The 23,785-nt window shown below is 38.9% G+C and overlaps 1 long non-coding RNA gene across 1 annotated transcript; it reads left to right on the top strand.

The window, feature by feature from the left end:
• Window positions 1–13,898: 13,898 nt before the first annotated feature.
• On the top strand, window positions 13,899–17,943 carry LOC129619481 (uncharacterized). The gene is made up of 3 exons (XR_008697895.1): window positions 13,899–16,027; window positions 16,772–17,225; window positions 17,396–17,943. It is a non-coding gene; the product is annotated as an uncharacterized LOC129619481 (long non-coding RNA).
• Window positions 17,944–23,785: the final 5,842 nt, after the last annotated feature.

The following is a 23,785-nucleotide window of genomic DNA, read 5'->3' as shown; positions in this document are numbered from 1 at the left end:
CAAAACTGGAAAACATTTAATAATTAGAAAAAAAAGGTTTAAAGCTAAGACAAATATCCACGGGACAGCCAGCCGTGGTTCCCACTCACAAGGAGTGCTGTGCTCAGAAATGTAACAAGGTGAAATGTTAGTCGCTCAGTTGTGTCTGACTCTTTGCAACTCCATAGACTGAAACAGTCCACGGAATTCTCCAGGCCAGAATACTGAAGTGGGTAGCCTTTCCCTTCTCCAGGGGATCTTCCCAACCCAGGGACTGAACCCAGGTCTCCAACATTGCAGGCGGATTCTTTACCAGCTGAGCCACAAGGAAGCCCTAGAAACTTACCTAGCAGAAATCCTCTCAGGGACTAGTAGTGGAAAGAAGAAATTCTTCAGCCACTGGTGGTTGAATGTGACTTCCCCTTGAGCAGGCTCCATGCCAGTAGTTGATTGCATTTAAAGAACCAAGAAACTGGTTAGATTAGTTGCAAAACAAGGAGAATACTAAATTTATTTTTATACTGAATGGGGTAAGTCTGACCTAAGAGCCAAGAAAATGATGGTGAGGCAAAGTTCCTTATTATTTTAATTTTCTCTATATAGCTCTCTTCTTTTCTTTCAAATAAAATTTGAAAAAAATTTAAAGAGTATCACTTAAGAAGCAATTAATTGCTTGCCTATGACTCCCATATGGCTCATACTGGCCCTGGTTACAGAGACAGGTATGGGTTTTTAGTGCATTGCTATGCAAAGTTTTTTTTTTTTTAATATTGTCATGGAAAATATAGGTGGCATGTCAATTAGTGAAGTACAGAGCATTTTTCTGGTCATGAGATTTGACCAGTATTGTATGTAACAGACAGTTGAGAACAGTGCTAAAGTAGAATGGATTCTTTATATGAACATTCTCTGTGGGGCAGCGCTTTTACTATCTAAAATGGGAGTTGGAAAATTAGGCTTGGGTATGAAACGCTCAGTTTGCTTGCACCTTCCCAAAGCATAGATAATTGAAACAGCATTTATGATTCTGCAATGTGGAAAAATAAACTTATTCATTGTCTTAAATTAGAGAAACTCAGTTTGACCTGGCAAAAAGTCTGAGGGAGAACATTTAGAAAAAGTCGGCTTTATTAACTACACAGTAGGACAGGGAAGACATGTGGTGGTATAACTTGAAATGAATGCAAATAATTTGTGATTATCATATTTATTATTAAAACAAAAGGCTGCTGCTCAAATGGTATTTGGAAAAAAGCATGTGATCTTTGCTTATGGATGTGTATATATATACACACATAGACATACAATCTCACCCAATTCGTGTTAGTGTATTTTTTTTGACCAGTTTTATGATAATATTACTTACATATAATACAATTCACCATTTTTAAGTGTAAGGTTCAATTATTTTTAGTAAGTTTCTGGAGTTTCACCCTGTCACCACAATCTAATTTTGTAACAATTTTGTTACCCCCCAAAGATTCCTCATGCATATTTAGTTACACTCCATTCCCATGCCCAGCCCCAAGTAACCACTAATCTACTTTCTGTCTCAATAGAATTACTTTTTCTGGACATGGGGCTGGGCCTATGTCTTTTGTGTCTCGATGCTGTTGTTGTTGTTCAGTTGTCCATTCATGTCTGACTCTTTGTGACCCTGTGGACTGTAGCATGCCAGGCCTCCCTGTCCCTCACCATCTCCTGGAGTTTGCCCAAGTTCATGTCCATTGCACCGTAATGCCATTCAGCCATCTCATCCTCTGACTCTCTCTTCTCCTTCAGCTCTCAGTCTTTCCCAGCTATTCTTTACTGAGCTAACCTTCTGTGCCCTACCTTCAAGTAAATGATTAGGGCAGGGGAGACACCTTCTGATACTTTGGTGAATTCCTGGGTTAGGGCAAGTTTTCTATTGAGTGGAATTACTGTGTGGCAAGGTTAGAGTTCAAAGAGAGCTCTCCAGATATTTTCTTTTTGAGCTCTGGAATGAAGTATGCTGCTGCTGCTGCTGCTAAGTCGCTTCAGTCGTGTCCGACTCCGTGTGACCCCATAGACAACAGCCCACCAGGCTCCTCCGTCCCTGGGATTCTCCAGGCAAGAACACTGGAGTGGGTTGCCATTTCCTTCTCCAGGAATGAAGTATACCTGGGATTAATCCTGAACTCTACTGCTTTCTAGGAGAGGGACCCCAGAAAAATAACCTCTCTGAAGCGCCAGTTTTGTCATATGTAAAAACAGGGATGCTAGAATATGTCAGGTATTCCACACCTAATGTCCATGGCACTACAGATGTGTTCAATAGAAAATTTATAGCCGTTTGTTTAAGCTTTCTCATTAAGGAAGAAGTAGTGGTAGCACATGCTCAGTCATGTCCAACTCTTTGCAACCCCATGGACTGTAGCCTGCCAAGCTCATCTGTCCATGAAATATTCTAGGCAAAAATATTGAGGTGGGTTGCCATTTCCTATTCCAGGGGATCTTCCCAACCCAGGGATTGAACCCACATTTCTTGCATCTCCTGCACTGTCAGGAAGATTCTTTACCACTGTGCTACTATGCCATCATACTCCAAATCTTGACCCTGGTGTGTAACTTTAAAATTTTTCTGCAATGCACTGCTGTGGTGTGCTCAGTCACACAGTAGTATCTGACCCTTTGTGACCCCATGGACTATAGCCCACCAGGCTCCTCTGTCCATGGGGATTCTCCAGACAAGAATACTGGAGTGGATTGCCGTGCCCTCCTCCAGGGAATCTTTACAACCCAGGGATCGAACCCACTTCTCTTGCGTCTCCTGCATTGGTGGTGGATTCTTTACCACTGAGCCACCATAGAAGCCCTCAGTAAAGGATAGCTGGATGCTATAAGGTATATTATTTCTTGAAAATATTCTGACTTTATCAACAATATGCATTTACTGAGAACTTGTGATTGTTTCATGGGAGATACAGTGAAAGCATAGTTGAGGAGCTAACAACGCAGAAACAAACAAGTCACTAGAAATCAAAGAGGAATTAAGAAAATATTTAGAGACACAAACAGTAATGCCTCTATTTGACCCGCAATTTTGCTTCAGGACACCTATTAGAAAGAAAACATTTTAAACGAAGAAAAGATTTTGAACAGAGAGATTTAGCAAAACATCATTCATACTTGGAAATAACAGGAGATAGCTATTGAGATATTCCTTGAAAGATGAATGGAATTTCAATATGTGGAAAATGGCAAGAAAGGGCATTTCAGAAGAAGTTAACTTCAACTTTATCCATTTATTTATGTTTTCATTCATCAAATATGTGAGTGTGCACTTGTATCATCAGCTTTCACTGGGTTATTCTGGATTATTCTGAGGTAATATACAATGCCAAAAACCTTAGTGGCTTATAAAAAAACATCATTGTGATTGCATCTTTTGATCTCTCTCTTTCATCACTTTGCTGCAGCTTTATTCTTCACCACAAGACCCAAGATGACAGGGCAGCCTCTATCTGGGACTTGTTAATCTCATGGAAAAAAAAAAAACAATTACAGAGCCAGGAACCATACAATATGTCTTGTAGCTTCTTGCCCACACAACTTCTGCTCACATCTCATTGTTCAATGCAAGTTGTATGATTAGATATGATGTCCAGACTGGAGGCCTGGTAGAGATGGCTAGATAAGATAATAAGGAAATAATACATGAAAGAAAACAGAGGAACATGCAACAGGAAAGAACATTTCTGGTTAGATTGAGAAAGGCCTTGAAAAACATATTCTACAGAGTGGACTTACTTTTAGAATCAATGGGAAGTAACTAAATAAATGGGAAGTAAAGGTGTGATGTTTAATTTTATTTATAGTCTGGGTTATAGTAACTAGTGATTTAAATAAACAGTAATCTACATATTGCTCTGAAGGTATTTTGGAGATGTGGTTAACATCTATAATCAGTTGATTTAAAGTAAAGAGCTTATCCTTGATGATGTGGGTTGACCTCATTCAATCAGTTGGAGAATTTAAAGAGCCAAAATTGAGATTTCATAGTGAAGTAGAAATCCTATGTCAAGACTGCAGCACAGATATATTGTGCTTTATTTGTTGTGCTTATCTTTAACCCATTTCAAGTTTATTTGTTTATACAATGTGAGAAAAGAGTCTAGTTTCACTCTTTCACCTGAAAAGCTGTCCAGTGTTTTCCCCATTGTATGTTCTTGTGTCACAGATAAACTGTCTGCATGTATGTGGATTTATCTCTGGGCTCTCTACTGTGTTCCATTGATCTATGGGTCTGTTCTCAGGATGATACCATACTGTTTTAATTACTTTAACTTTGCAGTATAGTTTGAAGTCAAGGAGCATGCTATGTCTAGATTTGTTCTTTCTCAAGATTGCTTTGCTTATTTAGGATCTTTTGTGGCTCCATACTAACATTAAGATTATTTATTCTAGTTTTTAAAAAAATGTCATGGGTGTTTTGAAAAGGAATTGAAGCACTGAATATTAGATTGCTTTGGATAGTATGGATGTTTTAACAATATTAATTCTTTCAATCCATATATGTTAAATATCTTTCCATTTATTTCTGTAATCTTCAGTTTTTTCACCAATGTCTTACAGTTTTCAGAATACAGGTATTTCACCTTATTGGTTTATTCCCAGATCTTTTATTTGTTTTTATGAAATTATAAATGGGATTGGTTTCCTGATTTCTCTTTCTAACAGTTCATTATTAATGTATAGAAATGCAGTAGATTTTTCTTTTTTATAATTTTATTTTTATTTTTTAACTCCTAAAACATTTTGTATAAGGGTATAGCTGATTGACAATGTGATAGTTTCTGGTGAACAGTGAAGGGACTCAGCCATACATATACATGTATCCATTCTCTCTTTTGGGAGAGAGTAGATTTTTCTATATTAATTTTGTATCCTGAAATTTTACCAAACTTAATAGTTTTCATAGATTTGGGGTGATATTTTTAGGGTTTTCTATGCATATAGTTTCATGTCATCTGGAAATTATAACAGTTTTATTCTTCCTTTTTAATTTGAAGGCTTTTTATTTCTTTTTCTTATCTGATTGCTATGACTAGGATTTCCAATACTACTGAAACCATAAAACTCCTGGAAGAAGCATAGGCCGTACATTTTGGAAACTGGTTTTAGCAATAATATTTTGGATCTGTTTCCTTGAGCAAAGTCAATAAAAGCAAAAATAAACAAATGAGACCACATCAAACTATTGAGACCAAACTACGAGACCAAAATATGTATGCAGTAAAGGAAACCATCAAAACAAAAAAGCAACATACGTGAGAGAAGATACTTGCAAATGATGTGTCTCATAAAGGGGTAATACCCGAAACATGTAAGGAACTCATCCAGGTCAATATAAAAAACCAAACACATAAACAAACAATCTGATAAAAAATGGAACGAAGACCTCAATAGGTATTTTTCCAAAGAAGACATAGAGATGGCCAACAGACACATGAAAAGATGCTCATCACTAATTATCAGTGAGATCAAAATCAAAAATCACAATAAGGTATCACCACACATCTGTCAGAATAACATCACCCAAAAGACAAGATGTAACAAGTGTTGGTGAGGATGTGGAGAAAAGGAACCTTCATGCCCCCATTGACTGATTGATGCCCCATGTGATGGGTAAATTACCATCTACCCATTATAAATTGGTAAAGTCACTATGGAAAAGAGTATGGAAGTTCCTGAAAACAATTAAATATAGAACTACTATATGATCTAGCAATTCTACTCCTGCATATTTATCTCAAGAAAATAAAAACACTGATTCAAAAAGTTATGTGCATCCCAATATTTATTGCAGCATTATTTGCAATGGCCAAGATATGGAAGCAACCAAGTGTCCATTGGCAGGTGAATAGATACACCAGATGTAGTATATAAATATCTCCATTGTGTGTGTATATATATACACACACACACACACATATGTATATGTATACGCGTATATGCATAATAGAATAATACTCAACTGTAAAGAGGAATTAAGTCTTGACATTTGCAACAACATGGGTGGACCTAGAAGGTATTCTGTTAAGTGAAATAAATAGCCATAGAGAGACTGTCTCTCTATATGAGAGACTGTCTCACTTATATGTGAAATCTAAACAACAAATGGACAGATACAACAAAACATAAAAAGATTCATAAATACAGAGAACAAATTACTGGTTACCAGTGGGAAAATTGGCAAAATAGGTGGAAAGAGTTAAAAGATATACACTGCAAATTATTAAATAAATAAATCACAGTGATGTAATGGACAAAGAACATAGTCAATAATACTGTAACTTTGTATGCATAATCCATAAAATTATTGGATCACCATGTTATATACCTGAAAAAACTATAATATTGTAATCAGCTATACTTCAATTAAAAAAATAAGACTTCAGTAAAGAAATCCTGCCTGAGTTTCCAGATTGCTGGTCGGCTCTCTAAGTTTTGGACTTGTCAGTCTCCACAATTGCCTGAGCCAATTTCTTAAAATAAATCTCTTCAGACATATAGATATAGATAGATTTATAAGTAGATAGATATTTAACTTACTGGTTCTTTTTCTCTGGGGAACATTTACTCACATTAGAGGATTTTATGATTCATTTTTTATAGACAGAAGATAAATTATAAATTAGAATGGAAAGAATTTGCTAACTGCTCAGAGATCAGAAAGAGAGGGAAGAGGTAAAGATGAATTCTTAGAATTTTTTTTTTATTTTGTAAGGTAAATAATATCATTAATTTCATTATTTCTTCAAATTTCTTCAAAGCCCTGTGCTTAATTTTGTGATACGATGCTATATTGCTAATAACCCTGATTTATTATCCATTACAAAGTGCATATATAAAAGTACTTTATAGGATGCAAATGGTGGTTATTTCTATTTATAAGTATACTGCTGTTCAATTTATCATTAATGGTTCTAAATTTGTGTTTTCTCAACAGAGGGGAAAAAGATATATCATCTAGGACCCAGATCTAAGCATGTGATCAGGAAGAGCATGACTTTTATTGAAATAACAAACTATTATTATTCGATTTATTCTAAATGCATTAGAGTCTCTCCAAATGAGTAAGAAAATATTAGCAGAATTTATCTTGGGGATTCTCACCATTATCTCAAGAGGGGTTAGAACTCATCAGATATATCTCGAATGCAGGATTAGGAGAGGTGATGTTTGCACTCTAGCCTGTTCTGATCCATTTAATTCTCTTTATCCCAACCCTATTGCCCACCTCTATAACTCTTCAATTTCTCTCACAGTTTCACATGATTCCAATCTATAACTAGGTCAGATATATTGGTGAAATTACTGTCATTTAGTATTTAAGAATGCATTCACAATATTAGATGAAGTTATAAAATTGAGAAATGTAATTCTTGCCATACCCCTCTGAGATAATTTGTGATGTACTGTGAGTGAGAAAATGTAGAGTCGGGTGGCTGACCAGGATTTTTTTTAAAAATGCCAGTAAATCTATTTTCTTATGGAAAGTGTCAAGTCAAAACAGTGGGCAAATCTCTTCCTTAGAAATTATCAAACAAAATGAAACAAAGAACCACAAAAACAACCAAAATCATATAAGCCATCAAGAAGCTAATGGTCTGGTCTCAAAGAAAGCACTGGTGTAAACTAACCCCCTAAGCAGCTTGTTCTGCCTTGTTATGAACACCTATTTCCTTTACCATTGCTATCGGGCCATGTCCAAGTTCCTCAGCATAATTTGTGGGCCATGTCCAAGTTCCTCTGTATACTCGTGGGCCAAGGGCTTTGTAATCCTGTATTCTCAGTCTATCCTTTCTCCCGCTGTTCAAAACCAGTTTTGGCAATTCCAAATCATTTGTAACTTATACAATGTGATTTTAACTTACCACATTCAAGGCTGAAGCAGAGATGTATCTCCCCAAACCTTTCTCATCTCAGTTCTTTTTTTTTTTTTTCCATTTTATTGAAGTATAATTGACAAATAAAAATGGCATACATTTAGGTTGTGCAATGTAATTTTTAAAGATGCATATGATTTAATAGGGCTTCCTTGGTGGCTCAGATGTTAAAGAATCTGCCCGGAATGCGGGAGACCCAGGTTTGATCCCTCGGTCAGGAAAATCCCATAGAGAAGGGCATGGCAACCCAGGCCAGTAGTCTTGGCTGGAGAAGCCCATGGACAGAGGAGCTGGGTGGGCTACAGTCCGTGGCATCACAAAGAGTCGGGCATGACTGATGACTAATATTTTCTTTCTTTCATGATTTAATATACATATTTGTGAAATGATTCCCACAGTCAAATGAACACATCTGTCACCTCACATAGTTCCACTCCCCCCATTTTTAAATGTGAGAATGCTTAAGATTTATTATTCCAGTCTCATGTTATGAGAACCTTGCTTTTCTATTTCTTATGACCCAAAAGTGTGCAGTCATCCTTAACCACTTCCCCCCCCATCCCATGCTAGTCTGCCTGCAAAGCCTGTTGAATTTGTTTCCAAATAAATCCAGACTCCAACCATGTGTCACCATCTTGACCATCCTCAACTGAGCCACGCGTCTGAGAGAAAAAATGTATTTTGAGGCCAAAAACAAATAAATAAGTCTGAAACTTGGTGAAAAGATCAATTTGGTTGATCCTAGTGATGGCCAGCTTATTAGTCTGTTCAAGTTGCCAAAATACAATAGAATAGACTGGGTGGCTTTAAACAAGAGAAATTTAATTTCTTGCAGTTCTGGAGGCTCAAGGTTCAAGCCCAAGAGTCGGTTTCCGGTGTGGACAGCCATCTTCCTTCTGTGTCCTCGAATGGCCCTTCCTCTGTGAGCTCACACACAGAGAGATCTCTGGTGCTTATTCCTTTTTCTTATAAGGACCCCAGTTCTACAGGATTAGGGCTTCTTATCATCTCATTTAACCTTAATTGCCTCCTTCAAAGCCCCATCTCACATTGGTGGTTAGGGATTCAACATATAAATTTGGGGGGACACAATTCATGCCTTAGAACCCAGTATAATCTCTCATTTGATCTTCATTATATGACTTATTTTAGTTTTTAATTTCTGATTAATAAATAATGCATAGTCAAACCTGTGGGCCTCCCTGGTGGCTCAGCAGTAAAGAATCCGCCTGCAGTGCAGGAGATGTAGGAGTTACAAGTTCAATCGCTGGGTTGGGAAGATCCCCTGGAAGAGGGAATGGCAACCCACTCAAATATTCCTGCTGGGAAAATCCCATGGACAGACGAGCTACAGTGCATGGAGTCACAAAGAGTCAAACACAGCTGAAGTGAGGGAACACGCATATAGCCATTCAGCCTTGCACTCTGAATAGTGTTGAATTTAAAAGCTACAAACCTAAACTATGCATGGATTTATTGTTCATTAGGATGGACTCTTTAATCGCCCACCACTTGCTGTTTTTGCACACTTGCTGGATAGTGTGCAAAGCTGCCACTATCAGGTCACAGGTATTAGCACATTACGTAGTGAAGTATTTAATTTTAACTGATACTGCATACCTTTCAAAAGAAGTAGTATTTTGTCTTATTCCTCTGCATTAAAAAAAAAAACAACAAATTACTCTAAATGTCAGATTTCAGTGAACATCATTTATTAAATGTTGTATACTCAGTTTAAATCTAACTGGGTAACTAAACATTAAAGTAAAGGGGAAAAATCTATATCGGTCTAATTTGAATTATATGTTCTTCTTAACAGGCATAATTGCTATTGACTGCCTAAAGCACCATTGTCTAAGTCATGAATAATCATAAAACATTACAAGTGGCACAAGAAGAATGGAATGAAACCCATCAAAAAAAAAAAGCTAAGCACAACATACCAACAACCTCCCCACTCCGTTTTCCTCTGCCTAAAAGAATAAAAGCCACACAGAACACAATGACTTTATTACCTGAGAAAACATGCTACATAATAATCATGAAAAGCCTCATTTATTATAGATAGTATTTCACGTTGGGTTTGACATTTTATTCTGGAATAAACTCCCTCGTTACTAAGTGTGTGTCATAAAGAAGGGAGAGACCCTTCGTTCCTCTCTCCCCTCTCATGACCTGAATTCTCCATTCAGAGCTGGTAATACAAATTTTCCTTTAGCAGAATATTTTCCCCAAAGCTCCAGAAGTTGGCAAAATGTTGCAAGTTGAGTATTGTGAAGAGGAGTGAAGGTTTAAAGTCAATAAGTCTCTTACTTGCGGGGAATCTATTACCACTTTGCAGAGTGCGTTGCTAAATTGCCCTGTACTTGGTCTTGGGCACCTTGAGAGCTTCAGGTCCTTGTAGAGTCCCCCATGCTAGGTGACATTAAAATAATGTAAAACACATGCCCTTTTAATGCCACGGTCGCTAGTTGAAAAACCCATGGATTAAGTTGGAAGTTAATTTCCTTTAAAGTACAATGTTCATTTTGTAAATAAACACCCTTATGTAAATACGCGTATAACCAACAATGCTGTTATTCTGTCTCTCAAGTAGAGTGCAAAGCTTAGAAAAGGATTCCTTAGCCTCAGTGCTACCCACTTTTGGGAAGGATAATTCTTTGTTATGTGGGGCTGCCCTATGGATGCAGGATATTTGAAGACATCTCTGGCCTATACCCACTAGATGCCACAGGCTGCCAGTGGCACTCCCTGAGTTGTGACAGTCAAAAATGTCTCTAGACACTGCCAGATGTCTCTTGGGGGTGGGAGGGCAAAATCTACACACACACACACACACACACACCCCTGCCCATGCCTCTGCCCAATCCCCTCTGGTTGAGAACCACACTCTTTGAGGTTAAGTTCACTGGAAGATGGTAAAACAAAAAAAGCAGAGCAAAAGCAAATTCCCAGTTGGAAAAAGAGTGAGATGTATTTTGTGCCACCAGGTTTCCCAATTGGCGCAGAGGTAAAGAATCTGCCCGCCAATGCAGGAAATGTAGGAGGGGTGGGTTCAATCCCTGGGTCGGGAAGAACCTCTGGAGAAGGCAACGGCAACCCACTCCAGTACTCTTGCCTGGAAAATTCCTTGGACAGTGGAGCCTGGTGGGCTACAGTCCATGGGCTCGTGAAGAGTCAGACATGACTGAGTGACTAAGTGCACACAAAAGTTTCCCAGCAGCTTTTTGAAGTACCTGGAATAAGTGTCCCAATATTATGGACCAGCCTTTCTGTGGTGTGGCTCTTTTGAAGGTTCCCATCCATAACACTGTGAAGCCCCTACAAAACAATTTGAACAATTTCCCATGATCAATGTTAATTAGTACTTTGACCAAATTAATAGCAATCAAATAAATAACAACATAATTGTGGGCAGTGCTGGTGAAATGGTGTTTTAGAGTTAGCTGCTTATTCCAAAGGTGTTCCTGATCATAAAGAGACCCTTAATACCCAAGAACTGTACATTGCCCACCTCTGTGTTTTCTCATCCTCACAACTCAATCATGCTGCACTTTGATTCTTTGGTAAGTATCTGTCCACCCACTGGGTTATGCTATGCACTCTTGATGAATAGTGAGTGTTTCATACTTATTTTTACATACTCTATGCCCAGCATATGGGGGACCATGAAATAAGTGTTGGCTAAATAATGTGTTATACTTGCTGATATATTTAAAAAACATTTATTAAGCAGCTTGATAGGTCAGACCTTGGGAATAGAAAAGTAAATCAGGGTTGATGCTTCCTTTGAGAATTCGTGGCAGAGTGGAAATGAGAGAAAGCCTAAGAACAGGTACTTAGAATTGAACATGCAAAAACAAAAAAGTATTAAGGAGCAGAGGAAGCAGAACAGTGGTATAACCAGCACCAAGCTAGATTTGTTCAGAATGAAGAAAGCCATGGCTAACTTAGCAACTATGCATTATTCTGCAACTATGAATTAAATTTTTTGTTTGCAGAAGGAAATTTTGTATGAAGTTATGCCTTGAAGATCAATTTCAGTTAGAATAATTAAATATGGAGGAGGAAAAGCTGATTATTCTCTTCTTCCAAGCACTAAAAATTTAGGAGCATTATAGCTAAGTGAAAAGTACAACTTGAGTGAGAGAGAGTCTGGGTTAAGCTTCAGGTTGGTGCTATTGGGAAAAATAACCGAGGCTCCATCGTGTGGTATTTTTTTAAGTTTTTGTTGTTTTTTTTTTTCTGTAGACCATTTTTTAAGTCTTTATTGAATTTGTTACAATATTGTTTCTGTTTTGTGTTTTAGGTTTTTGTCCGGGAGGCATGTGGGATATTAGCTGTGTGACTCCTGCTTTGGAAGGCAAAGTCTTAACCACTGGACTGCCAGGGAAGTCTCTGGTTTCTACTGTTCTTAATGATGGCTTCCACTGTTGTCCAGCTTCCCTGGTGGCTCAGACCATAAAGAATCTGCCTGCAATGCAGGAGATCAGGGTTCAATTCCTGGGTTGAGAAGATCCCCTGGAGAAGGGAATGGCAACCCACTCCAGTATTCTTGCCTGGAGAGGCCCAAGGGCAGAGGAGCCTGGCGGGCCACAATCCATGGGGTCACAGAGTCAAACACGACTGAGTGAGTAACACTTTCTATTGTTGCTGTAACAAACTACCAAAGGCCAAGTGGTTTAAACCAGTGCTAAGCTATGATCTTACAGTTGTACAGGTCTGACGTTTGACACGGATCTCACTGGGCTAAAACTGAAATGAAACCAGGGCTGAGTTTTTTTCTGGAGGCAAAGAATGAAGGGATGGAGCCAAAGCAAAAAGAATACCCAGCTGTGGATGTGACTGGTGATAGAAGCAAGGTCTGATGCTGTAAAGAGCAATATTGCATAGGAACCTGGAATGTCAGGTCCATGAATCAAGGCAAATTGGAAGTAATCAAACAAGAAATGGCAAGAGTGAATGTGGACATTCTAGGAATCAGTGAACTGAAATGAACTGGAATGGGTGAATTTAACTCAGATGACCATTATATCTACTACTGCGGGCAGGAATCCCTCAGAAGAAATGGAGTGGCCATCATGGTCAACAAAAGAGTCTGAAATGCAGTACTTGGATGCAATCTCAAAAATGACAGAATGATCTCTGTTCGTTTCCAAAGCAAACCATTCAATATCACAGTAATCCAAGTCTATGCCCCAACCAGTAACGCTGAAGAAGCTGAAGTGGAACGGTTCTATGAAGAACTACAAGACCTTTTAGAACTAACACCCCCAAAAGATGTCCTTTTCATCATAGGGGACTGGAATGCAAAAGTAGGAAGTCAAGAAACACCTGAAGTAACAGGCAAATTTGGCCTTGGAATATGGAATGAAGCAGGGCAAAGACTAATAATAGAGTTTTGCCAAGAAAATGCACTGGTCATAACAAACACCCTCTTCCAACAACACAAGAGAAGACTCTATACATGGACATCACCAGATGGTCAACACCAAAATCAGACTGATTATATTCTTTGCAGCCAAAGATGGAGAAGCTCTATACAGTCAGTGAAAACAAGACCAGGAGCTGACTGTGGCTCAGACCATGAACTCCTTATTGCCAAATTCAGACTTAAATTGAAGAAAGTAGGGAAAACCACTAGACCATTCAGGTATGACCTAAATCAAATCCCTTATGATTATACAGTGGAAGTGAGAAATAGATTAAGGGCCTAGATCTGATAGATAGAGTGCCTGATGAACTATGGAATGAGGTTCATGACATTGTACAGGAGACAGGGATCAAGACCATCCCCATGGAAAAGAAATGCAAAAAAGCAAAATGGCTGTCTGGGGAGGCCTTACAAATAGCTGTGAAAAGAAGAGAAGTGAAAAGCAAAGGAGAAAAGGAAAGATATAAACATCTGAATGCAGAGTTCCAAAGAATAGCAAGAAGAGATAAGAAAGCCTTCTTCAGTGATCAATGCAAAGAAATAGAGGAAAACAACAGAATGGGAAAGACTAGAGATCTCTTCAAGAAAATCAGAGTTACCAAAGGAACATTTCATGCAAAGATGGGCTGGATAAAAGACAGAAATGGTATAGACCTAACAGAAGCAGAAGATATTAAGAAGAGATGGCAAGAATACACAGAAGAACTGTACAAAACAAAGCTTCATGACCCAGATAATCACGATGGTGTGATCACTGACCTAGAGCCAGACATCCTGGAATGTGAAGTCAAGTGGGCCTTAGGAAGCATCACTACGAAAAAAGCTAGTGGAGGTGATGGAATTCCAGTTGAGCTATTCCAAATCCTGAAAGATGATGCTGTGAAAGTGCTGCACTCAATATGCCAGCAAATTTGGAAAACTCAGCAGTGGCCACAGGACTGGAACAGGTCAGTTTTCATTCCAATCCCAAAGAAAGGCAATGCCAAAGAATGCTCAAACTACCACACAATTGCACTCATCTCACACACTAGTAAAGTAATGCTGAAAATTCTCCAAGCTAGGCTTAAGCAATATGTGAACCGTGAACTTCCTGATGTTCAAGCTGGTTTTAGAAAAGGCAGAGGAACCAGAGATCAAATTGCCAACATCCACTGGATCATAGAAAAAGCAAGAGAGTTCCAGAAAAACATCTATTTCTGCTTTCTTGACTATGCCAAAGCCTTTGACTCTGGATCACAATAAACTGTGGAAAATTCTGAAAGAGATGGAAATACCAGACTACCTGATCTGCCTCTTGAGAAATTTGTATGCAGGTCAGGAAGCAACAGTTAGAACTGGACATGGAACAACAGACTGATTCTAAATAGGAAAAGGAGTACTCAAGGCTGTATATTGTCACCCTGCTTATTTAACTTATATGCAGAGTACATCATGAGAAATGCTGGACTGGAAGGAACACAAGCTGGAATCAAGATTGCTGGGAGAAATATCAATAACCTCAGATATGCAGATGACACCACCCTTATGGCAGAAAGTGAAGAGGAACTAAAAAGCCTCTTGATGAAGGTGAAAGTGGAGAGTGAAAAAGTTGGCTTAAAGCTCAACATTCAGAAAAAGAAGATTATGGCATCCGGTCCCATCACTTCATAGGACATAGATGGGGAAATAGTGGAGACAGTGTCAGACTTTATTTTTCTGGGCTCCAAAATCACTACAGATGGTGACTGCAGCCATGAAATTAAAAGACGCTTACTCCTTGGAAGGAAAGTTATGACCAACCTAGATAGCATATTCAAAAGCAGAGACATTACTTTGCCAACAAAGGTTCATCTAGTCAAGGCTATGGTTTTTCCTGTGGTCATGTATGGATGTGAGAGTTGGACTGTGAAGAAGGCTGAGCGCCGAAGAATTGATGCTTTTGAACTGTGGTGTTGGAGAAGACTCTTGAGAGTCCCTTGGACTGCAAGGAGATCCAATCAGTCCATTCTAAAGGACATCAGCCCTGGGATTTCTTTGGAAGGAATGATGCTAAAGCTGAAACTCCAGTACTTTGGCCACCTCATGCGAAGAGTTGACTCATTGGAAAAGACTCTGATGCTGGGAGGGATTGGGGGCAGGAGGAGAAGGGGACGACAGAGGATGAGATGGCTGGATGGCATCACTGACTCGATGGACGTGAGTCTGAGTGAACTCCGGGAGTTGGTGATGGACAGGGAGGCCTGGCGTGCTGCGATTCATGGGGTCGCAAAGAGTCCGACACGACTGAGTGACTGATCTGATCTGATCTGATCTGGACCAGCTTCTAGAATTGCCTCATGTATTTTGGCTTCTGTTCTTCTTCTGTCTTCAAAACCAGAAAGAGTGTCTCTCTAAACCCTTCTGTTGTCACGTCTCTCTCTGACTACAGCCAGGAAAAATTTTCTAATTTTAAGGATTAATGTGATTAGCTGGGGTCCACCTGAAGAACCAGGGAAAATCTTTTTATCTCGAGGCCATACCTTTAAGCATATGTGCAAAGTCTCTTTTGCCATGTAAAGTAGCTTATTCACAAATGCTGGGGATTAGGATGTAGACATCTTCAGAGGAGCATTATTTTTGCCTCCCCTATGAATAAAATGAAATTGTCTCCGGTAATCTTAAAGATGAATTCAGACCTGACCATCTCTGGCAGAGAACTACTTCTGTCTCCTGCTTTTCCCAGGTGGGGTCCTTTTCTCCAGTCAAGTGGGTATGTGAAGATCTGTTTTCAAAGAGTTTCGTTATTTGTACTTCATTGTCATTAAGGAGAAATAAAAAGTAGAAAATGACATCAAAGGAAGTGTGAATGACTCGGCTTAGTCATTCATAAGAATTTTCCCAATACTGGAGTGTGATGGAGCATCATTGAACACCCATAGTAATAGATTCTTTGTTGTCTGAGAGATGTAAGGTTAAAGACAAAGACAGCATAGATATTTTGAGATTGTTGTAGACTTAGATAACTTACACGATTACCTTTGTCAAAAAAATGGACACAATCAGAGTTAAAGGTACCATATTATCAGAAGCAATTCTTGCATAATAGATATACCAGTTGTTTTCCAATTTAAAAGAAAGATGCTAAGGAGAGGTGATTGCTTTTTAGCAGTACTCGTCTTTTTGCATTTAAGATACTGATAGAACCAGCTCTTTGGACTGTGGGATATTGAAAATGTTCATCATCCACAAAATACTCTTTGGACTTGGGGATAGTTCTTTCTTGTTGTGACAGGAAAAGGAGGAGAGATTTTGAGTGGTATATTGTTCTTCCTATTTATGAAATGGTGTGAACACACAAAAGCTTCCTTCCTAGAAAACAAACAAACAAATAAATATAGTTCTCCACAGTTAGCAATTTTGTAACCAGAATATTATGAAACATTTGTTATGTTTTTCTTATCCTTCTCTCTATTTGACAACTTTGCAGAAATTAACTATACTTTGAGAAATACTGTTTGGACATTTTTACTGAGACGTTTTGTTTTCTCGTCAGAAAAACCTATTTGGTAGAAAGCAGAGTGGAAAAAAACTACTGAATCAACGAGATACTTTTAAAGTCTAAGGACGTTAGAGTTGAAAAGAATCATACAGGTCATTTAATTGAACTCTCTACAAAGATGGGTCTGCTCAGTTACATCCTCTGCTGCTGCTACTGCTAAGTCACTTCAGTCGTGTCTGACTCTGTGCGACCCCATAGATGGCAGCCCACCAGGCTCCCCCGTCTCTGGGATCCTCCAGGCAAGAACACTGGAGTGGGTTGCCATTTCCTTCTCAAATACATGAAAGTGAAAAGTGAAAGGGAAGTCGCTCAGTCGTGTCCAACTCTTCGCAACCCCATGGACTGCAGCCTACCAGGCTCCTCTGCCCATGGGATTTCCCAGGTAAGAGTACTGGAGTGGGGTGCCATTGCCTTCTCTGTTACATCCTCTATAAATGGCTAAACAAATATGACTGGAGCTTCACCTGTTCCTCACCATGCCAGTTTCTGGGGTCTTACTTTCTGATGACCTCACCTGGATGTATTCTAATTCCTTGCTCTTCTTCTGAACAGCACCCAGGGTGAAGTCATCGTTTATTGTTGCTACTGAGATCTGAGCTGTGAAGAGTATAACAAGTCTACCATCTTCTTTATCTTAGACACCACAGAAGTCTATTATCTCTTCTGTGTTGCAGTCTCTCAATCTTATAAACATCTAGTGAGAGCAACCAGCAATCCCAACTACCTGAGCACATGATGCTGTGACATTGGGTCTCTTCTACGTCATCCTTGTGCAAGTAAGTGGCATTCATCTGTTTGGATTTCATCTCTGACAGTGTGATGGCTCTGACTCTATAATTCAATATTTCCCATTCTTCCCAATGGCACCACATCCATCAACTTGGAAATTCATGACTCCTGTGCCATCATCCCAAGGATTCTCCAGCTGCTCCTGGTGCGCTCGGCCAGGCTGACTGCAAGCTTGCTTACAGGTGAGAGCCTCAGCAACAATTCATCAAATGATACCTAGAAGAGCTTGCAAGATCTGACAACTTGCTTGTTGGAAAAAAAAAACCAAAAACTTGTAGTTTTACCAAAATTGGTCATGGATTTGCTTTATATTTATTTTGTTATCTGTGGTCAAAGTAAAATGGAGCTTAAACGCATATATGCAGACAAAATGAACAAATCCATTAAAATGACAGGGTGAGTTTTATTACAGGAAAGCTGCAAATTTTGTATTATGATTCCCACAGGGTCTCCAGCTTAGAAGAAAACCCTGCCTGTGCAGTGATGCTTTGAATTCCTTTAATTTGCAGTTATTGCTTAATTAGAAATAAGCTTTAGATTAATATACATGGAAAGTTAGCATATTGACATGATTTCCTACTAAAGAAGAAAAACTCATACCAGATTTGTTCCTGAGCAGATTTGATTCAGAACAGTAAGGTGAGGATAAGAGTGGATTGTTCTCAATTTGGTTCTGTAAATAGTTTGTGACAATTCATTTATCTGCACAACTGAATTAAGTGATTTGGGAGTAAAATTAGAATCAACATGGCATGTGGCTCACAGTTCCTAAGGCAGCGCATCTTCTCACTCCTTCCAAAATGCTTCTGGAGGATCAGAACGGGTGACAATTCTCCGAGAAAATGAAACACCCGGACAGACATTGCACTAGCTGTTAGAAGCTTGGAGATCATTCCACCAACTACAGAACCTATGGAGAGGAACAGAGAGTTATAATCAGAAGCACACTTGGGTTTTGCTGCTTGGAGGAGTGAATCCATCTCCATGAGAAGATAATCTTGAGCTTCATCCCTCCTCCCGTCTCCTCCCCACCTGCATCTGGGCCCTGGAATATGAAGGACCAACCTGAGAATGAACTCTCTCTCTGTTACCTTAAATGTATCCTGACTCAACTTCTTGTATCTCCTCCTAGCTATGATTTCGTCAAGCTTTACGAAATTTGGCTGTGGGTATAAAAAAACAACAATCATAGGGAATATGCTTTTTTATATATAAAGCAACACATCTCCTCCCAAACACCATATGCATTTGACACCCATCCTTACTGTGCAAATAAGAAACACAGAGCTAGACACTGAAAACTGGGCTGAACAACAACCTTGCCAATCTGCTCTCTAGGTCTGGATCTGAGACAAAGAGAATTCTCCTAATTTCTTTGGACTTCTACTGTTCTCCTCCTACTAATTTTTCCTGGGAAATAAGCAGAAGAGCAAGGATAAATTAGATGCTCTGTCTAGTGACAAACACAAGGGCTGCAGACACAGTTCCTCATTTTAGAAAAGGAAAGATTACAATGTAGAGTAGCTGGTGCATTATTCTGAAATACATCTCTGGAAAGGACTTTACAAGAATTTTTAAAATGTAGTAAATTGCTTTGTACCTTCAATACGACAGAAAAATTAATGAGCTCCAAGAATTAGGCACTGCAAGGATAAGAAGAGACTGTGATGAAAGCTGAAGAAACTGGATGAGTTAATAAAAGGTAGCAATCATAAAACTGAGATGAGTATTGGGAGCAGTTAAGAATAGAATTGATGCTGTAGAAGATAGAAACACTAATATGGATTATCATTTTGAGAAGCTTTCCCAGAATGTAGAAGAAAAAAGATAAATAGAAACAAAAGAGGGAGAGGAGACTGTTGATGTGGAATACAGAGAAAAAAGAGCTAACCTAAATATGAGTAACATGCATGAAGAAAGGACAAGACAAAACCTAACCACAGCAATAATAAACTTATGGCAATGAGTTTTCTCTGGATCGAAAACTCTGTATCGACAGGAGGAGGGATGAAGTTCGAGCTTATCTTCTTGTGGAGATGGATTCACTCCTCCAAGCAGCAAAACCCAAGTGTGCTTCTGATTATAACTCTCTATTCCTTTCCATAGGATCATAGGAATCTAAAGGATGTTTTAGATCCTATGAGCTCAAGTAGCAGTGAATAAAAATAGATTTTGCTTATAGACATATGGGGACAATATTTAAATCTGAAGACACAGAAAATGTCCTGAACTGCATCACACATGAGGAAAAGGAAGGTCACCTCTAAAGGAAGACATCAATCAGTCTTCAGATTTCTCTTTATGATTTTAAATGCCAGAGAGCAATGAAAGAACATCTACAGAGATTTGGGAGGGGAGAAAAAGCACCCAAGAGTTTTATACTTAAGCGTATATAATCACAGCAAAAGGAACTTCTTAGATAATGCATTTATAGATTAGTGGGAGGTATTATGAGAATTACAGGAAGCCACAAATGGGAGAGTACTTGGCTGCTACCAAGGACTACATAAATGTAGATTCTTGCTGCCTGAAAGACCATCATAGTCTTTTACTACCCCATGAGGCATCTGGCACATTTTGGGTCTCCTTAACCTCTGCTGAATCTGAGCCAGGGACAGATTCAACCAGAGCCATCTCACTCTGAGTTCACTGTTTGGATGCTATACTTTAATATTCCTTTGTTTTCTATGCTGGGTTTTACTTTAGCGACAACACTTACTTCAGGCAGATACACTGGATAAGGGAGATGGATAGGCTTCAAATAAATAGCATTTGACTTTGTATTTTGTACATCTGGTCAAAAAGATCAGGGAATGAGCCTACTTGAAAATGCAAACAATTAAACAAATAGGTTCTGAGTGTATATAAAATGATTTGGAAATTATATTTAAGGCCGGATAAAAGTTTGAAATGCTCTAACCCACAATACCATAATATTCGGGTGGTGAGAAGGGGTAGAGCTGTAATGGGGTTAAAGAGGAGCGCAGTTAAGGTTTGTTAATGGAATCTCTATGTGAATTGTGTAGGAACTGAAAACACATGAATAATAAAAGCCCCACTTTAAAAACTGACCTTGCAGTTGAAAGATATGCACTTGTATCATTACCAATTAATGTGTTAGGTAACATAGCTTATACTTGGAAAGCAACAAGGAGGAGTCTCTAAACGATATTCACACATCTTAATTAGTGTCATTAATAGTTCCTTTGTCTTCTTTCATGAAACCAACGGCATGGCATTGCAAGCATCTTGTTATAAGCCAAACCAGGAAGTTAGGTTTGAAGCCAAGTCCTTAAGAGCAGTTTTAAGCTATGGTGCCTACATGACTAGAATGTTTCTCGAGGGTTGCTTCTTAGCTGCAGGACTTCTGAATGCAATCAGCCGTAATGCCAGGCCTGAAGGTAATGGTGACTCCTGGGCAGTATTGCAGAGGTGCTGATGCAAAAACATAAGGAGAATTACACAGCCCAAATTTCTTATTATAGGACCCTCCCCCATCATGGACCAATGATGTAAATATTGTTGGTGATGAAATATAATAGTTGATCTACAAACTTAGTATCTGCCACCGAACAGTTTAAGAAATTTTGAGAACTAGGTTCTGAAAGTTATGAACAAGAAGGCCCAGTGAAAAGCATTATTACTGAAAAATGTTGGTGCTGTAGCTTATTGTGGGGCACATACAAACAGGTATAACTTACAGCCTGTCCTCTAATGCTGCTGCTACTGCTGCTAAGTCGCTTCAGTCGTGTCCGACTCTGTGCGACCCCATAGATGGCAGCCCACCAGGCTCCACCGTCCCTGGGATTCTCCAGGCAAGAACACTGGAGTGGGTTGCCATTTCCTTCTCCAATAAATGCACTTTAATTCCTCTGCCTTCTCTAGAAACTGTAACATATTCTTAAATTTTCTTGTTGGGTTTCCTTCTGATTCTAAAAGAGCTATATCTTTCAAGTGATATCAGAGGATGGGACTGGCAGACTACAAAATAGAATAAAGAAGGAATCAAAAGAGAAAAATTGATGAGCTACCATTCAGCCTTTTTTTTTTTCTATGCAGAATTCTTTTCCTTTTTTAAGTGTTTAATTTTAATGTAATCAAGTTATAATATAGTTTTATTTATTTATTTTTTAAATTTTATTTTATTTTTAAACTTTACAAAATTGTATTAGTTTTGCCCAACATCAAAATGAATCCGCCACAGGTATACCCGTGTTCCCCATCCTGAACCCTCCTCCCTCCTCCCTCCCCATACCCTCCCTCTGGGTCGTCCCAGTGCACCAGCCCCAAGCATCCAGTATCGTGCATCGAACTTGGACTGGTGGCTCGTTTCATACATGATATTATACATGTTTCAATGCTATTCTCCCAAATCTCCCCACCCTCTCCCTCTCCCACAGAGTCCAGAAGACTGATCTATACATCAGTGTCTCTTTTGTTGTCTTGTACACAGGGTTATCGTTACCATCTTTCTAAATTCCATATATATGCATTAGTATACTATAAACACCAAAAGTTTTATTTATTTTTGGCTGTACTGGGACGTCATTGCTTGACTGGCTTTTTCTCTAGATGTGGCGAGTGGGGGCTACTCTTTAGCTGCAGTGCGTGGGCTTCTCACTGCGGTGGCTTCTCTTGCTGCGGAGCACGGGCTCTTCATAGGAGGCTTCAGTAATTGTGGAGCACGGGCTCTGTGTTCGTGGGTCCCAGGCTCTACAGTACAGGCTCAATAGTTGCGGTGGGTGGGCTTAGTTACTCCTTGGCCTGTGGGATCTTCCCAGGCCAGGGATTGAACCTGTGCCTCCTGCATTGGCAGGTGGACTCTTTACCACTGAGCCACTTGGGATGCCCCCTTTCTTTTCTATGTAAACACAATTATTTATAAACATGCATAAATACAGTATTAAGCTTAAGTATATAACTTTTTTTGTCACTTTCAGGTTATTACAATTTTCAAGAGCCTAATAAATCTGCATAACAGCTTGCTGTATAGATATACATGAAATATTTAACCTATAACTTATTGTTGAACAAATTATAGGTTAAATAATTTTTACTTATATTTTATTAAATAATCTTAATTTAATAAACATTAAAAAATGCGAATCAAAACTAACACTTGAATTATTTCCAGTTTCTCACTATTGAAAATAATTGTGTTAAATATATTTGCTCATTAATTTTATTTACTTGTCTAATCATTTCAGAGAAGGCAATGGCACCCCACTCCAGTACTCTTGCCTGGCAAATCCCATGGACGGAGGAGCCTGGTAGGCTGCAGTCCATGGGGTCGCTAAGAGTCGGACACGACTGAGCGACTTCACTTTCACTTTTCACTTTCCTGCATTGGAGAAGGAAATGGCAACCCACTCCAGTGTTCTTGCCTGGAGAATCCCAGGGACGGGGGAGCCTGGTGGGCTGCTGTCTATGGGGTCGCACAGAGTCGGACACAACTGAAGTGACTTAGCCACTTAGCCAATCATTTCATTAAAATAGATTCCTGGGAGTAATATTTTTTAAGCCAAAGAGTGTATCTGCCCTTAAGATTCTTTATCAGTTCAGTTGCTCAGTCATGTCCGACTCTTTGCGACCCCATGAATCGCAGCAGGCCAGGCCTCCCTGTTCATCACCAACTCCCGGAGTTCACTCAGATGAAGATTCTTTATACATATTACCAAATGGTTCTAAAAAAAGGTTAAACCAATTTATACATCTGCCAATTGTATATAAAGGGTTCCAATTTGCAAACTATTCATTTTTGTTTTTATTACTGCTCTTCATGAACTCTGAAGATGAATGTTTTCAGATTTATCAGTTCTTTGTGGTTACTCTTCTAATAATGATCTGTTATACCCTTTTGGACACTAAAATGCTACTAGCAATTATCTCTTGGAGTCAACTAGGTGCATGTGCCTTAATAAACACTTAAATTTAGTATTTTATAAATAACAATATGAAGATCAAGATCTCATCCTACACTATACAATAAAAACTATATATATAAATATGATTCATTAAACAGTTAACTGCAAATAATAATAGAGTGTGGCAGGATCCACATAAAATTGGAACAAAACTGCCTAGGGCTTTGTTGTTTAACCATTTTAGGCTCATTTATTTGTGGGCTACTTAGCACAGTTATTTAAGGTCAAC

This window comes from Bubalus kerabau, chromosome 9, assembly GCF_029407905.1.
Source record: "Bubalus kerabau isolate K-KA32 ecotype Philippines breed swamp buffalo chromosome 9, PCC_UOA_SB_1v2, whole genome shotgun sequence".
NCBI classification, from domain to species: domain Eukaryota; kingdom Metazoa; phylum Chordata; class Mammalia; order Artiodactyla; family Bovidae; genus Bubalus; species Bubalus kerabau.
The sequence above is the reverse complement of the archived record's forward strand: the minus strand, read 5'-3'. Positions and strand labels throughout refer to the sequence as shown.